This window comes from Notamacropus eugenii, chromosome 3 (assembly GCF_028372415.1).
Source record: "Notamacropus eugenii isolate mMacEug1 chromosome 3, mMacEug1.pri_v2, whole genome shotgun sequence".
In the NCBI taxonomy this organism is placed as follows: domain Eukaryota; kingdom Metazoa; phylum Chordata; class Mammalia; order Diprotodontia; family Macropodidae; genus Notamacropus; species Notamacropus eugenii.
Genome location: NC_092874.1, coordinates 165128282 through 165140447, shown reverse-complemented (window position 1 = coordinate 165140447; position 12166 = coordinate 165128282). Strand labels below are relative to the sequence as shown.

At 37.9% G+C, this 12166-nt stretch overlaps 1 pseudogene; it reads right to left on the bottom strand.

Annotated features, from left to right (window-relative positions):
* Positions 1-6052: 6052 nt before the first annotated feature.
* Positions 6053-7986, bottom strand: LOC140531297 (RNA-binding protein FUS pseudogene; annotated as a pseudogene).
* Between the last annotated feature and the right edge of the window lie 4180 nt (positions 7987-12166).

The following is a 12166-nucleotide window of genomic DNA, read 5'->3' as shown; positions in this document are numbered from 1 at the left end:
GGTCCAGAATATCAAAGGGACTAATGAAAAGAAATGCTTGGGAAGGTGGCCTAGCGCTACCAGACCTCAAACTGTACTATAAAGCAGCAATTATCAAAACCACTTGGTATTGGCTAAGAAACAGAGAGGTAGACAAGTGGAATAGACTTGGCACTCAAGATGCAGTAGGCAAGGAATATAGCAACCTTCTGTTTGATAAACCCAAGGACCCCAGCTTCTGGGATAAGAACTCATTGTTTGACAAAAATTGCTGGGAAAACTGGATAACAGTGTGGCGGAAATTAGGCATAGACCCATACCTGACACCGTACACAAGAATAAAGTCCAAATGGGTACATGATTTAGGTATAAAGATTGATACCATGAATAAACTGGAGAAGCAAGGAATAGTGTATTTATCAGATCTATGGAGAAGGGAAGAATTCTTTACTAAAGGAGAGATAGAAAGCATTATGAAATGCAAAATGGATAACTTTGATTACATTAAACTGAGAAGTTTTTGCACAACCAAACCCAATGCAACCAAAATCCGGAGTCATGTAGTAAATTGGGAAAGAATTTTTACAGCTAAGCTCAGGGATAAAGGCCTCATTTCTAGAATATATAGAGAACTGACCCAAATGTATAATCATACAAGTCATTCCTCAATTGATAAATGGTCAAAGGATATGAACAGGCAATTTTCAGAGGAAGAAATTAAAGCTATCTATAATCATATGAAAAAATGCTCTAAATCACTATTGGTTAGAGAGATGCAAATCAAAACAACTCTGAGGTACCACATCACACCTATAAGATTGGCAAACATGACAGAACAAGAAAATGATAAATGCTGGAGAGGATGTGGGAGAGTTGGAACACTAATTCATTGTTGGTGGAGCTGTGAGCGCATCCAACCATTCTGGAGAGCAATTTGGAACTATGCCCAAAGGGCTACAAAAATGTGCATACCCTTTGACCCAGCAATATCGCTACTAGGACTATATCCCCAAGAGATCATAAACATGGGAAAGGGTCCCACATGTACAAAAATATTTATAGCAGCACTCTTTGTATTTGCCAAAAACTGGAAGTCAAGGGGATGTCCATCAATTGGGGAATGGCTGAATAAATTATGGTATATGAATGTAATGGAGTACTATTGTGCCATAAGAAATGATGAACAAGAAGACTTCAGAGAGGCCTGGAAGGACTTATATGACCTGATGCTGAGTGAAAGGAGCAGAACCAGGAGAACTTTATGCACAGCAACGACCACAGTGTGTGAGAGTTTTTTCTAGTAGACTTAGATTTTTGTAATAACACAAGAACTTCTTAAAAAAAAAAATCCCAATGGTGGATCTCAAGGCAAAATGCCTTCCACACTCAGAGAGAGAAATATGGAAGTCACTCACATAATGTAGCAGATCATGTTTGTGTATGTGTATGTGTTTGTGTATCATATTCTGATTTGTTATACGATTGCTTTCATTTATCTTAGTCTGACTACATAGCATGACTATAGTGAAAATATACTCAGTAGGAAAGTATATGTAGAACCTATACAGAATTGTATGCAGTTGTGGGGAGGGAGGGGGGTAGTGGGGAGTAGGTGTGGGGGGATAAAATCTCAATTGTATGGCAGTGATTGTTAAACATTAAAAAATAATAATAATAAAAAAAGAGAATCAGTAACGAAGGGACTGGAAGAATATAATAGATAATGTGGACTGTTTGAAATTTATAGGTATTAGTCAGAATCCTTTTATTCAGCCAAATTTTAGAGATTACAATATGAAAGAAGTAAACATTACAACTAATCTTATAGCTCTGGCTTCAGAAAGTTGCAGTAGACAGTATTGTACTTACTCTATGTGGTCTAGTGGAGACAGACCCTGGTATACATTTAGTGACCATATAAAAAAGTTAAAGGAGGAGGTAATGAAGACTGCCATAATGATTAGACATGCAAATGCATTCTGTGATACCCCCTTTGCAGTTTACCATAGGAATATAATAGTGAAGAAAACTCCTCCTACTTATAAAGACTTGATTTTGACTCTAATAATTAGGGAAATAGGGCATCCTCTTTCAGAGGTTCTGGTCAAGATTTCACAGTTAAGTGACTTAGTAGACTGGGGAAAAGACAAAACTCCTAGAGAGAGAAGAAGCCAGTGGATTCAAAATCAGAATAAATTGACAAAGAGAAAATTGGTTACTGCTCTACTGATATCAGGGGTAGATTTTTGGAAGCATAGATGATATTCCAGCTACTGAACTAAACTACTGAATGTACTGAGAAAAGGAACTTGACTTCAAGAGATCATAAAAATGGGAAAGGCTCCCACATGAACAAAAATATTTATAGCAGCTCTCTTTGTGGTGGCCCAAAACTGGAAATCAAGGGGATGCCCATCAATTGAGGAATGGCTAAATAAACTATGGTATATGAATGTAATGGAATACTATTGTGCTATAAGAAATGATGATGAGGAAGACTTCAGAGAAGCCTGGAAAGACTTATATGACCTGATGCTGAATGAAAGGAGCAGAACCAGGAGAACTTTGTACACAGCAACAACCACAGTGTTTGAGGAATTTTTCTGTTAAACTTAGAACTTCATTGCAATGCAAGAACTTCAAAAATTCTGAGTGGATTCTTGAAGCAAAATGCCTTCCACATCCGGAGAAAGAACTATGGAATTCAATCACAGAATGAAGCACACCATTTTCTTTTGTATTTTGTTTTGTTTTATGATTTCTTCCATTCATTTTAATTCTTCTGTGCAACATGACTATAGTGAAAATATATTTAATAGGAATGTATGTATAGAAACTATACAATATTGTATTCCATCTCAGACAGGGAGTGGAGAGAGAGGGTGAAGGAGGGGGAGGGAGGGGAAAAATCTAAGATATATGGAAGTGATTGTAGAACACTGAAAACAAATCAAATAATTTAATTTCTAAAAAAAAGAAAAGGAATTTGATACTAGATGGAATAGAGAAGTAAGAACTACCCCTACAGATCATATTGAATACTTTTATCCAAATTTGTCACACGTTCAGGGAGAACAGGAAGTTGGCCAAACCTCAGCTCAGATTAAAGAAATACACAGATGAGATTATGGACCCTATATCAATTTGACCATATATTAGAAAAATGCATCAAATACTGTAACCAAGGCATTAATAGATACTGAGGTACAGTCCTTCCTTATATATACAAACCTTTATAAGTTCAAACATTTATCACCATCAAAGGATTGAGAGGGACTGAAATATCAGTCAGACAAGTAAATTTAATTATGAAAATATGATAATTACCTAAGAAAGAATATAACATGTTCTCATACCCAACTATAAATACATCTTTGGAATAGATATATGGAAGGGTATGACTTTAAATTTACCTGGGGGGAGATAACGGTAGCAAGGAAGGCAAGAATTAATACAGTTTTAGTGAGTTAAATAAAAATGGACCCAATCACTTTACCTGAGCCTTCTAAAGTAATTGCCTTACAGCAATATTGTGTGCCAGACGGACAAGATGAGATTGCCAGTACTATAAAGGAATATGTTGAGGCAGGAGTGTTAGTTCCTTACAACCACTCAATTGAATAATCCTGTCTGCTCAGAATGAAAATCAGATGGGACATGGAGGATGACAGTGGATTATTGACAATTGAACCAAGTCACTCCTCCCTTGTATGCTGCTATTCCAGATACCATTACCTTAATAGAAAAGATCCAGAAATATGATGGGACCTAGTATGCAATTAATGATTTAGCCAATGTTTTCTTTACTATTCCCATAGATTTGAAACAATGGGACCAATTTCCTTTCACTTGGCAAGGCTGACAATATACTTTTACATGCTTACCACAAGAATATCTACATAACCCAACTATTTGTCAAAGGATTGTGGCTGAACATTTGGATGAATTAGAGCTACCTGCTATACTGCTTACCCACTATATAGGTGATATTATGATAGAGAGTAAAACTGTAGAAGAAGTGGAGAAGAGTTTGACACTTTTAATTAAGCATATGAAAAACAAAGGGTGGGAGATTAACCCTGCAAAGATTCAACGACCAGTTCAAACCGTATAGTTTTTGGGTATACAATGGAATCAGGAAGTACGAGAGATTCTCCCATAAGCTTGACAAAAGATTCAGGATTTTCCTATCCCACAAATAAGAAAGAGGCCCAAAAGTGTATAGGATTATTAGGATATTGATGACATCATGTTCCGCATTTAGGACAAATTTTGAAACTCATGAAAAACTCCTGTGACAAATATGAATTTGATTAGGGACTTGAACAGAGCAAAGCATTTGATGAAGCTAAGGTTAGTATTCAACTGGTCCTAGATTTATGACCTATACAAAGTGGCCCAGTGGAATTACAAGTGACCACACAGAATCAATATGCAAACTGTAGTTTATGGAAAAAATAATAAAACCAAAATGTACCCTTAGGATTTTGGCCCAGGAAATTCCCTTCATCTGGAGCTCAATATAATCCTTTTGAAAAGCAGTATGGCTTTGGTAGGGACTGAACAGCTGACATTAGGCCATGAGGTAATACTAAGGCCTGGAATCCCAATTATGACCTGGGTAATAACTACCCCAGCTTCTCATAGAATTGGACATGTACAGGAAGCTATCATAATTAAATGGAAAAGGTGTATTCAAAATAGATCTAAAACAGGTAAAAATGGAGTTTCTGTTTTAAATGAATCTATAGTAGACATAGATACTAAGGGAAATGATATCACACCTGAACCAAAGCAACAGTTGGTACAATCCTTGGAAAAGTAGAATGAGGGATAGGATGGATAAACTGAAGAACAAAAGAGACATGCATGGTTTACTGATTGGACAGCAAAATATTTGGGCCACCAAAAACATTGGAAAGCAGCAGCCTGTAACCCATGTATTTTGTAGACTTTGGAAAGTACTAGGATAGGTGGAAGTAGTCAATATACTGAACTTATGGCAGTATGCCAAACAATCAAAACAGAACAAGGACATATATTCACTGATTCATGGGCAGTAGCTAAATCAAAATAGGGAAATTCATGGCAAACAAGTCTGGCACAAAGAATTATAGGAAGATATATGGGGATGTTTTTGTCTACTCATATGTCAGTTTTTGTTGTAGATGTTCATGTGCCCCTCACCATGCCAGAATGTGAGTATAATGCACATGCTGATTGACTATCAAAGATTGCTACTTTGCTACATCAAATGATGATCAGGTATTAGCAAAATGGGTCAATCAAATAGCCAGCAATTTAAGGGTCCAGGCCACACACTGGTGGGCACAAGACCAAGGTTTTAGTATCTCTCATTCATTGTTAAAACAAATAGCAAAGGAATGTTATATATGTCAGTTGAAAAAGGAATGAACTGTTCCTCAGAGAGACAGCAAGGGGAAAAGTACTAGCCTAAATTGGCAATAGATTATGTTGGACCCTTACTTCAAGATAAAGAATGAAATTTATATGTATTTTTGTTGACACCTATTCTGGTATACTAGTGGCTTGTCCCTATATGAATGTGACTTAGGAAAACACCTGTAAAACCTTAGATATCATAAGTCTATAATATGGAACCTCAATGCAGATTCAAAGCAACAATGGATCACATTTCAAAGGTAATGAAATGAAGAGATTTTGTATATTAAACAATAGAGAGTGGATATATCACATTCCATATTAGCCACAAGAATCTGGGTTAATTTAAATAATGAATGGGTTATTGAAAGAAGAGTTAAGGACTTTAAGTTCTAATAATTCTTACCAGCATTGGAAAGATAATTTGTTCATTACTTTATGTAATTTGAATAATAGACCACTGGGAGGAAGTACATTTCTAACCAGAATGATGACCTAAAATCTGCAAATTAGAAAACAACAAACACATAAGATCCCAAATGTTGAATATTGGACTGTGATTGCAGATATTCCAGTGCTGTATCCAGGAATACTTGGTTCAGCAGGATATGATTTAAGTTGTTTATTGGACTTTGGGTTGGATAGGAAAGAAAGAAGAACAATCTTTTTTTTTTTTTTTTTGATAACTAAAACAATGGCATTTAACGGGAGCTGGGGACATGGTTACAATTACAAAGTCCGACACAAAACAAGGATAGGGAACTTGTTGGGATGATTACAAAATAAAGGGTACAACAGTAGTGTCTGGAAGAAAAGATGGTCCAGAGATGCCTCAGCCAGATGGGACTCTTTCTTCTGTCTTGTCTGTGTTCACTCCTTCAGTCCATCTTGCCAGGTCCAAAGCCACCTCTGTCCCCTCCACCCCAGCCCTCTCAGAAATCCACCTTGGTCCCTGCCTCTGCCTCAGTACCCTCCATCGTCATAGCCACTTCTGCCACCTCTCCAATTATATCCAAAATTACCCCCCATATGAGAGCTTCCAGGGCCCCTTCCAGACCTATCAGGTTTAGGTGCCTTACACTGGTTACACTCGTTCCTCCAAGAAAAGTCCATATTTTCACATATGGGATTAGGATACTTCCAATCTCCAGCTGTCCGTTGCCTTCCACCTTCACCACCACCACTAGGGAATCTTCCTCTGCTACCACCACCACTGCCACCACCTCCAAAGTCTCCCCAGCCCATAGGTTCTCCACGCCCATGACCACCATGGCCATTGCCACCTCCTCTATTAAAGTCTGCTCTTGGAGTAGCAAAGCAGACTTTAATGGGGTTTCCAGAAAATTCTTTACCATCAAACCAATCAATGGTTGCCTTGGCAGAGGGGAAATTATTAAATGATACTGTAGCCTCTCCTTTCAGCTTTCCTATCTCTCTATCTGTATACAAATTGATTATAGGGTGCCTTGTCTTCTTATTAGTCTGAATAATACCAATCTGCTCGAAGTAATCTGCCACAGACTCAATGGTAACATTTTCACCTAAGCCTTGGACGAAGATGGTATTATTGTCAAAATTATCCTGTTCAGAGTCATGGCATGATTCTTGGTCTCCAGGTCCGTCAAATTTATTGAAGCCACCTTGATCACTTCTGCTCATGCCACCTCTGCCTCCATGGCCACATCCATGACCTCTGGGCTCATAGCCACCACTTCTACGGTTGTAGCCCCCCACCCCACCCCCCGTCCCACTGCTACATCCTCTTCCCTCTCGGTCCTGTTGCCCACCCCCATAGCTGCTGTTACCGCCTCCACTCTGGTCCTGGCTGCCATAGCCACCACCACTGCCATTACTCATAGATGACTAATCTTGGCCATAGCTACCTCCACCACCTCCTCTACTACCCCTGCTGCTGCTGTTACATTCGTTCTGCTGGCCATATCCCTGAGGGGGATTGTAGGAGCTTTGTTGCTGTCCATAGGAGCTTTGTTGTCCACCATAGCCAGACTGCTGACCATAGTCCCCACTCTGGGGCTGCCCATAGCTACTCCTCTGAGAGCTGCTACCGTAGCTCCCTGAAGTGCTGCTAGGGGCTGGCTGCTGGCTGTAGCCAGGATAGGATGATTGCTGACCAAAAGAAGGTTGGGAACTCTGGCTGCTGCCATAGTACTGGTTGAACCATATCCTTGGGGAGTTGACTGAGTACCATAGCCTGTGTTCTGGGTTTGTCCATAGGAAGAGCCATAGCTGCTTTGACCATAGCCTGAGGTATCAACTGACTGGCCATAACCACTGTAACTCTGTTGGCTGTATGACTGACTGCTTTGTTGGGAATAGCCTTGTCCAGGCTGGGTAGGGTAAGCTCCATAGCTTTGTGTAGCCTGTTGAGTGTAACTGTTGGAGGCCATGTCTGCACACACTCACACCGGCTGCAGAGCAACAGAAAATGGAAGGCAGCAGACCACCGATGCCTTGAGGACTCAAGTAAGAACGATCTTGATTGGAATATGTATGAGAATCCTAAGACACATTTTGGGCAGATATTACCTAAATCAGGATTAGCAGCTTGAGGAATACACACACACACACACACATATATACATACACATATACATATATATGCACACATATATATATACACACACATATATACATATGCGTATATATACATATATATATGTATGTGTATATGTGTATGTGTATATGTATATTATATATGTGTGTATATGTATATATGTATATGTGTATATGTGTGTATATATATATATATACACATACATACATACATACATACATACATACATACATACATATATATATATATATATTTAGTGGCTGGAGTGATTGATTCTAATTATCAAAGAGAAATTGTGACATTTCAAAATCTAAGTGATGAATCCACACAATTTTGTAAAAGTGATAGAATAGTTCAAATGATTGTTAGTCCTTGTGATACAAGACCGTTCGTGAAAACTGAACCTCCCTCAGAAATAACTGGCAAAGGAACTGAAGGATTGGATTCTGCTGATAGAATAAAATTGAGAGCTAAAGTATAGGTAAAACGGAAGCCAGATTATGTGGCTGTGGAAATTACAGCAGATGTTACTGTAACTGCTGCTTATTCAGGAGAGGATGATTACCAAATTGTACTCATAACTAATATATTCTACCATGAATGAGGGTATGATAGTGGATTCATGGACTCCAGAACCATAGCTGACCCTAAATCTACTCTGACTACCCTGCTTCTGGTTATTGTTTCCTTTTTCTTTTTAGTTTTTCATTTGTTAAACTTGTTTGCTAGATTTGTTTCCTATAGGCTTAGTATCCTCCACATGCAGAAGCCTGATTTCTTAAACTGGACATCACCCCAATCCATGATGGTGATGTGTCATCTCTAGATCTGAAGTTAACCAAACTCCAGATGCCACCTAAAGTACTGATCTTTCAAATGGGACCTCTTGGGACAGGGACAGTTCTACATCCCATCTCAGCAGGAATAGTTATGGAAAAAGAAACCTTAGCCTCTTACCCCCAAGACACATTTACTGAGGGGGCATGTTTGGGTGCTTGTGCACAGATCCCACCCTAAAATATTGTTTTATGTGCTCATTTTGTGTGATCCCCATTTACTGTTGTAAAATTCTGTTGACACTATTTGCCTAAATATTTTTAATATGCTTATTTTCTGTTATCCTTGTTAAAGTTCTGTTAATGCCAGTTGCCCCACTGCCCTATGTAATGAATATGAAAGATCTTGAGGCACAGTGGAATAGCAATTTAAATGTAACAATCTTTCTCATACATTAATTGGCCCATGTGATTTGCTTAAATCGTCTGGAAGTCTAAGTCACATGTGGTGGGTGGAGCTTGCTGAACATGTGTAACAGGAAAGATAGAGCAGAACCAGGAGGAAGTGAGTGAGCAAAGCTGGGGCAGAGGACAGGGGACACAAGCAGACAGGAAGGCGCAGCAAGGCTGAAGCTGGTGAGTATTTGCTTGTGAGAAGGCCCTGTCTAACGGGGAGGGAGGGCTTGGGAATGCCTTTGCCCTCTGCTGTGATCATGTTTATTGACTTCTTGGTCACTGTGAGGGATTTTTCTTTCTGGTTCTGGGATCAGACTTTCTGGTGTCTAAATGAATGCTTTTCTTCTGCCTTTTCTTATGCCTCATACATATTCCAGTCAAAAGAATAGAGATTCTTTTGGTTTTGTGATTGAGAACTTCGCTGGCACATTCACATTTACCACGAGTGCTGTGAATACGGCTTTGGTGATACATCATCCCAAACCATTTCATATCTCCTTTCATTTTCCTTCTCTGTCTTTCCAGGTACAGTAATCTACGGGAGTCATGGTACCAATGTCAATCCAGAGAAGCAAAAACTCTAAAAGAGGATATGAGAAATGCCTCTGACTCTCATGTTGTTCAAATTTTAAAATCTGAAAGCACCAAAACACAGAAGTGATAACAACTAAAAAATGTGGTAGGAACTTCTGAACCAAGATAAAACATTTCAGAAACTAGCCTATTCATTCCTCTTCTTATAATGAGTCAAATGTGCAGGTGTCAAATTAGTCAGTGGTGAGTCCACTTATTGGTCCATACAGGCAACAGAAACATTTTGAAATTTAAAATAAGAGAAAGGAAATTTCATTTACGTGAGAGAACCAGAGTTTAAAAACATTCCTCAACTCAGACTCATCTCAATATGCAGAATTTTAGCAGAACTTTCTTAAGAAGTATTCATTTCTTATGAAATTGTTAGAATGTGATAATAAAGGAAAAGAGGTTTATTGTTTTTTGCACTCTTCCATAAGCTTTTCACTTCTCAAAAGGTACATTTTCTGATATTTAATTGCATTCCTTAAAGGCATAAATTAGAACACATGTCCCTAATATCCACATTAATTGAGAGATGAATGAAACAGTAAATGCCAAAATCTATTTCATTCCTCTCTTCACCACTGCTGCAGTCCTAACATGTTGTCATATTGTGGTGATTTACAGGTTGTTTGCTGATCTTTTCAGTAATTAGTTTTTGAAGGTTAATTCCATTAGGCATTTCCAACATTAAATACTAAGGCTGATAAATTTTTGAATTTCAGAGCATGAATACACTGAAGAATGGTTTGAGATAATCTCTTCCATAAATCTAATGGATAAGAAAGGAATGATTACTTTGGCTTATATATTTTCAGTTTTTACAAGGCTATTAACTAAGGCAATGATATAAAGTCTTTATTTTTGCTTTAAGTGCTTGAACTTCAAGTATACAAAGCTGAGAAAAAGTAAAGTTGTAAAGTTCTTATTTGTAGCAATATTCACCGATTCCATTTACACACACACCCCCCAAAAAAACATTCAAAAAATAAAGAACAATAAAGCATCCAATGAAATTTTTAAAACATAAAACATACTCTATGAGATTTAAAAATCTTTCTAAAGACAAAAATTTGAAGTATAAGGTATTATGTTCAGAGGATGATCTTAAGAACGATTTTGTAGTAGAAATACCTCAATATTTTTTTTATCTGCAAATTGTAGTGAAGTCATATACTCTCCATAGACTGATTATTAGAAAACCAACCAAAGCTTGCTTCAATGCTTGTGTGAGTATTCATAAATTAGAATAGGATCAGACTATTACAAGCCCTGAAACTTAGAGTAATTGGAACATAAAGTCCAAATAAGGAGATCAAATAAATAAACACAAATATATTGAAAGGAAGATTAATATTTTGCCTCATTTGCAGCATGTTCACATTATGACTTGAAATGTGCTGCCTTGTTCAAAGTATGCTTCTTCCAGCTTCATCTTCTAACTCTTATGTATAAATTTGCCACAGTGTACAATTGACCTATCCAGATACTGTAGGAAAAGGTTTATAGGTAGAAAACAAAAGTCATTTTTATGCATTTTCAAGCCCCATTGTGAACTCTGCTTACTAATTTACAGGCTCAGTGTGTTCTTGTACTGCCAAGGCAAAATTCACAACACTGTTGGTGATTATGAGTATACCAAACTTAGTTCTCAATCGCAAAATATAAAAGACTCTCTATACAGAGGGCAGAACAAAAACATTTATTTAGACACCAGAAAGCCAAATCCCAGAAGCAGAAAGCAAAATCTGTCTTGGTGACCAAGAAGTTAATAAAAATATGATCACCACAGGGGGCAAAGGCATTCTCAAATCTCCCTCCCTTCCACCACCATCAGTCATGGCCTTCTCACTATAAACTGTCACGAGTCTGAGCCTTATTGTCTCACTTGGCCTGTGTTCTTTCCCCTTTGACCCGACTCTGCTCACTCACTTCCTCCTGGTTCCACTCCACCTTTCTTGTTACATTTGTTCAGCAAGCTCCTCCCAGCTTAGGTGGGACTTAGACTTCTAGGCTTCTAGGTGATTTAAGCAGATCATATGGGCATATGAATGAATGAGAAAGATCTTTCCACTGAAGTTACATTTACAGTTACATCATCCACTATTCAGGAACCTGAACTTGAGCCATCAACATGACAAAAAGGATGATTTTAGAAAAACCTAGGAAGATTTGCTGAACTGATACAAAGTAAAATGAGGAGATCCAGGAGATCACTGTACATAATCATTGTAATATTATATGATGAACAAGTATGAATGTCATTTATCCTCAGCAATATAATGATCCAAGACAATCATAAATACCTCATGATGAAAAATGCTTTCTGCCTTCAGAGCAATAATTGATGCCATCTGAATGCAGACCAAAGCATACTATGTTTCATTTTCTTTCCTTTTTT